This window comes from Oncorhynchus masou, unplaced genomic scaffold (genome assembly GCF_036934945.1).
Source record: "Oncorhynchus masou masou isolate Uvic2021 unplaced genomic scaffold, UVic_Omas_1.1 unplaced_scaffold_560, whole genome shotgun sequence".
NCBI lineage: Eukaryota > Metazoa > Chordata > Actinopteri > Salmoniformes > Salmonidae > Oncorhynchus > Oncorhynchus masou.
Window position 1 is genome coordinate 213515 of NW_027012018.1, and position 6486 is coordinate 220000.

Below are 6486 nucleotides of genomic sequence, written 5' to 3' on the forward strand. Positions count from 1 at the left end.
GCAGATTTTGTAGGCAGAGTGCATCAGAGTAGGATTCTATAGGATTGACAGGCACAACTCAGGCCCATACTCTGAGCCGTCGTACTCATGCATTAAAAAACTAATTTTGTCAAGTTCGTGTGGGAGGAGTGGATTTTTTTTGTTATCGATCAATAATGACAAACCTCCTGGCATTGACAACTTAGACGGAAAGCTACTGAGGATGGTAGCTGACTCTATGACCATTACTATCTGTCAGATCTTTAACCTGAGCCTAGAGGATAGTGGTTTTCCTCAGGCCTGGAGGGAAGCCACAGTCATAACGCTACCCAAGACTGTGAAATCGGCCATTACTGGTTCTAACAGCAGACCTGTTAGCCTGCTACCATCTCTAAGTAAGCTGTCGTTTTACCAAACACAATGCTTTCTCTGTAAACAAATTAACAACAAACTTTCAGCATGCTTATGTTATGGGATGCATTTTTCCTGTCGTTTTTGATGGTATGCCACCCTGGTAGGCTTACATTATGATCAAATAGCCACAGCAGCCTACTTGGCCACTGTTAAAACTGCAACTTAAAGCTACTTGGCAACTGTTAAAAGTGTAACTTAAAGCTACTTGGCCACTGTTAAAAGTGTAACTTAAAGCTACTTGGCCACTGTTAAAACTGTAACTTAAAGCTACTTGGCCACTGTTAAAACTGTAACTTAAAGCTACTTGGCCACTGTTAAAACTGTAACTTAAAGCTACTTGGCCACTGTTAAAACTGCAACTTAAAGCTACTTGGCCACTGTTAAAACTGTAACTTAAAGCTACTTGGCCACTGTTAAAACTGTAACTTAAAGCTACTTGGCCACTGTTAAAAGTGTAACTTAAAGCTACTTGGCCACTGTTAAAACTGTAACTTAAAGCTACTTGGCCACTGTTAAAACTGTAACTTAAAGCTACTTGGCCACTGTTAAAACTGTAACTTAAAGCTACTTGGCCACTGTTAAAACTGTAACTTAAAGCTACTTGGCCACTGTTAAAACTGTAACTTAAAGCTACTTGGCCACTGTTAAAACTGTAACTTAAAGCTACTTGGCCACTGTTAAAAGTGTAACTTAAAGCTACTTGGCCACTGTTAAAACTGTAACTTAAAGCTACTTGGCCACTGTTAAAACTGTAACTTAAAGCTACTTGGCCACTGTTAAAACTGTAACTTAAAGCTACTTGGCCACTGTTAAAACTGCAACTTAAAGCTACTTGGCCACTGTTAAAACTGTAACTTAAAGCTACTTGGCCACTGTTAAAACTGTAACTTAAAGCTACTTGGCCACTGTTAAAAGTGTAACTTAAAGCTACTTGGCCACTGTTAACACTGTAACTTAAAGCTACTTGGCCACTGTTAAAACTGTAACTTAAAGCTACTTGGCCACTGTTAAAACTGTAACTTAAAGCTACTTGGCCACTGTTAAAACTGTAACTTAAAGCTACTTGGCCACTGTTAAAACTGTAACTTAAAGCTACTTGGCCACTGTTAAAACTGTAACTTAAAGCTACTTGGCCACTGTTAAAACTGTAACTTAAAGGTACTTGGCCACTGTTAAAACTGTAACTTAAAGCTACTTGGCCACTGTTAAAACTGTAACTTAAAGCTACTTGGCCACTGTTAAAACTGTAACTTAAAGCTACTTGGCCACTGTTAAAACTGTAACTTAAAGCTACTTGGCCACTGTTAAAACTGCAACTTAAAGCTACTTGGCCACTGTTAAAACTGTAACTTAAAGCTACTTGGCCACTGTTAAAACTGTAACTTAAATCTACTTGGCCACTGTTAATGCTGTAACTTAAAGCTACTTGGCCAATGTTTAAACTGCAACTTAAAGCTACTTGGCCACTGTTAAAACTGTAACTTAAAGCTACTTGGTCAATGTTTAAACTGCAACTTAAAGCTACTTGGCCACTGTTAAAACTGTAACTTAAAGCTACTTGGCCACTGTTAAAACTGTAACTTAAAGCTACTTGGCCACTGTCAAAACTAACTTAAAGCTACAATAGTAGGCCACTGTTAAAACTGTAACTTAAAGCGGGTACAGCCTCAGTGTTCACAATAAACATGTTCCGGAAGTTGCACCGAATTTTCACAGCATTCAAGTTTGCGCTCAGCAGACCTAAAATTTGCTCAATGCTGAATACAATTAGAGGGAACTTTTCTCATTAGTTGAATGGGAGTCAATTCCAAAATTCTGAATTGAGCCCAACCCGGATTGCTACCGAAATGTATCTAAACCAAAGCAGTTTGACTTTTTAGCAATGAAGTTGCAACTGCGAGCTGCTGTAAACCTACGTGATTGGATACAAAGGTTGAGTCTCTAGATTCCCCTGCTGCTCTGGAGAAATAAGGAAATGCTTGTCATAGTGATTCAAACGGGGACTGTTTATCTCCAAACTCTGATATTATCCTAAAATAATTTAACTAATTCTATTGTGTCTCCTTGTTCAACAGGTAGCCAATGCTATTAATGTTGTAGCAAATAGCAGGGCTGGGAAGTGAACCCGGGTCTCTTGCAAGAAAGGCAAACACCCTACACATCGCAATAGGGTTAACCCAGATGGTGGGAAGTGGAACATGGAACATGGCTCACTATACTGCCCCCTTTCGATCTGCAAGGCACTACTTAGCCCCCTCACACGTCCAGGCCTTCTGATGGCCTCACGGCCACCATCCCCCTTCTGACATCCATGTAGCGAACGGCGGGGCACGGAAGCAAACCCGGGTCGCTGGCATGAAAAGCAAACACCCTACACATCATGCCATTGGCACCAATAGGGTTAACCCACTTGGTGGGCATTGTAACGTGGCCCATATACCAAGGATTGTTATACTCCAGTGGAACTAATATGATACAACTACATCTTTCATACTAAATGTGAAATGTAGAACTATAATATATGTTTTTGAATTTGATTTGCCTAACCCCAGTTAGCGTCTGTCCCAGGAGAAATAGACTGTTAGGAGTGTTTTACTTCCATTCACTATACTATAATTACACCACACATTTAATGTCTCTACACACTTCACAATAATCTCACCTCTTAGCCCGAATTCACAACCAGAACATGTTAAATCATTGAGATATTTCCCGTTCTGCTTAGAGAGCAACTTCCTGATGTCTGTATCTATGCTCTAGGTGCGGTTGATCTTTGGACTCTGGGTGTGTGTTGTGTATCCTACCTTTGGCTAATCTCTTGTGGACAAATTACAACACGGAAACATAATTTAACAAATTACTGAAGATTTTAGTTCTGTGTTAACCGAGATTAACCTTTGACCTACTCAGCTGCCACTTATTGTCTTGACTGATCTGTTCAGGATTCAGGATACATACAGTGTCGGGCTCCACCACTACAGTTGGAGAACAGCTATGGCTCATTGTTGGGGGAGGGAGAGACACTAAGCTACTCCACCACTACAGTTGGAGAACAGCTATGACTCTGTTGTTGGGGGACGGAGAGACACTAAGCTACTCCACCACTACAGTTGGAGAACAGCTATGACTCATTGTTGGGGGGCAGAGAGAACAAGTCACTCAGCCACTCCACATAACACCTGGATGGACAATACCACGTTTGTTATAATTCTATTTAGTGGGGTTATATTGTATTATTTCCAGGCTATTATCATGGCTATTGTATTGGGCAACATGATGTTCTAAGTGCTGTATTCTCACCTTGGTCTTCTGGGATGGTTCAATGACAAGACCATCATGGAAAGAGTTGTTCAGCTGTAGAGACACAACAACACAGTAATTCATTATGTCTGGTCCTCCATCATGTTGTTCAGCTGTAGAGACACAACAACACAGTAATTCATTATGCCTGGTCCTCCATCATGGAAAGAGTTGTTCAGCTGTAGAGACGCAACAACACAGTAATTCATTATGTCTGGTCCTCCATCATGTTGTTCAGCTGTAGAGACACAACAACACAGTAATTCATTATGTCTGGTCCTCCATCATGTTGTTCAGCTGTAGAGACACAACAACACAGTAATTCATTATGTCTGGTCCTCCATCATGTTGTTCAGCTGTAAAGACACAACAACACAGTAATTCATTATGCCTGGTCCTCCATCATGTTGTTCAGCTGTAGAGACACAACAACACAGTAATTCATTATGCCTGGTCCTCCATCATGTTGTTCAGCTGTAGAGACACAACAACACAGTAATTCATTATGCCTGGTCCTAGTTGCCATAGTTACAGTAGGGATTTAACATTTGACACAAAAGGGGAAAAACACAAGGCCCATTTTAATGAGGATACAAGTATCCTGTTTCAGGTGAGCTCTGCCTTTCTCTGTGAAAATCACATGGAATGTTCTGAAGGCCCTGAAATCATAGCCTCATACCAGACTTGGGTAAAGGTCACAGCATTGTAAGTATTTGAGGTGAACTTGATTTCCACTGATCGTTACACCTTTGGGACTATTCCATTCCATTTCAACAACAACTTGAAGTTGTGGTAATAAATCATGGTGTGGTATCCCAGATCTGTCATCATTGGGTTTAATCAGGTGCCGTAGTACAGGAAGTGTTCTGGATGTCTTTCTACACTGAGGACAGTCATAGTCTCCTGAAGGAGCAGGTCTCTCCCAGTATCTGGTGATGCACTGTCTGCAGAACCTGTGTCCACAGGAGATAGAGACTGGATCCCTCAGCACCTACTATAAAGAGTCACACACACCATGGGAGACACATACTTCCTTGATCAAACATATACTTACTAGTTTGTAACAGGCTCATAAAGACATGCAGTTTTGACACATGAGTGACACATGATGACTCCATCAAACACCCATCTAATAATAACACAAGTTGTCCCTTACTTCAGTATTCACCCTCTGTTCTGTCTTTTACATTACTGTTCTGAAATACAATACTGTACTGTCCATTTCAAAAATAACTTGCAGTTGTGGTAAGAATAAATCATGATGTGATAGTGACACTGACTCCACCTAATGGAGTTCTATTGGGGTGACTTTCAGTTTCGGACTGACATTTAACATCTTTTACTGTCCTCTCCAGTTTAGTTAATAGAATATCCTGCTCTGTCCTCTCCAGTTTAGTTAATAGAATATCCTGCTCTGTCCTCTCCAGTTTAGTTAATAGAATATGCATCTCTGTTCTCTCTCCAGTTTAGTTTATAGAATATCCTGGTCTGTCCTCTCTCCAGTTTAGTTAATACAATATCCTGCTCCGTTCTCTCTCCAGTTTAGTTAATAGAATATCCTGCTCTGTTCTCTCTCCAGTTTAGTTAATAGAATATCCTGGTCTGTCCTCTCCAGTTTAGTTAATACAATATCCTGCTCTGTTCTCTCTCCAGTGTAGTTTATAGAATATCCTGGTCTGTCCTCTCTCCAGTTTAGTTAATACAATATCCTGCTCCGTTCTCTCTCCAGTTTAGTTTATAGAATATCCTGGTCTGTCCTCTCCAGTTTAGTTTATAGAATATGCAGCTCTGTTCTCTTTGAGAGTCAGAAGCAGGAAGTGGTGGATGCTGAAGAGGTTCAAGAGGATTCTGAGATCAGAACTCCCACAAGGCTTTGAGAGTCAGAAGCAGGAAGTGGTGGATGCTGAAGAGGTTCAAGAGGATTCTGAGATCAGAACTCCCAGAAGGCTTTGAGAGTCAGAAGCAGGATAAGGAAGTGGTGGATGCTGAAGATGAGAAGCAGGAGAGCAGTGCCAGAGAGGGGGCTCTGAAGATCACACTGCACATCCTGAGGAAAATGAACCAGAAGGAGCTTGCTGACACACTGGAGAAAAGTAAGAGCTGTCTGCCTCATGTTAAATGCTGTTTTATAACGTTTAAAAGCTGTGGCTAAAGTAGCCGTGTAACTCAATGATATTGTAGCAGCCTGAACACATTTAATCACACCAGTCACAATAGTGAGAGAAAAAAGTTGATACTTTACAGGCTCTAGAGAAGTTAAAGTTGTACTTATCAGCAAACAAGTAATATATTCTGCATTATGAAGGTGTGATTCAAAGAGGTTTCATATGATTTCTCAGAATGGTCACAACAGGGCCGGATACGACGGTTGGTTTACTGCCTCAATGTTAGGTCCCTTAATAGAAGGTTTGGTTTAATGTCTCTATGTTAGGTGTGTCATAATCTCTGAGTTGGAACCCAACCAAATCTCATGCTAGATACCTATGTGTTTTAGCTAGCGAACTCAATTTGATCCTGTGGGCAGAGTTGGCTGGATAAAAATAAAGAATCTGCATATGGCCGTGGTTCTCTGGCTCAGGATGTTAACTAGTGGAAGCTAGCAGATTCAGCCCTGTCCCAATATACAGAACATAACCAAGTCTGTCACAAAATATTAGGAGAGTCAACTTGGAATACATGAATGATACTCAACAGCTGTCTAAAACTAACCGTGTGTTTTTCCCTTCCCCCCCTCTCTCTCTTTCTCCCTTCTCCTCTCCCATCTCTCATCTCCCTTCCTTTCCCCCCCCTCTC

General features: G+C 41.0%; 1 protein-coding gene across 1 annotated transcript in view; it reads right to left on the reverse strand.

The window, feature by feature from the left end:
* The window catches only part of LOC135536120 (uncharacterized), a 51462-nt gene extending 48322 nt beyond the window's left edge, over window positions 1-3140 (reverse strand). Inside the window, exon 1 of the mRNA XM_064962512.1 lies at window positions 3056-3140. The gene's annotated coding sequence lies outside the window, so the exon portion shown is untranslated. The remainder of the gene's footprint in view (window positions 1-3055) is intronic.
* Between the last annotated feature and the right edge of the window lie 3346 nt (window positions 3141-6486).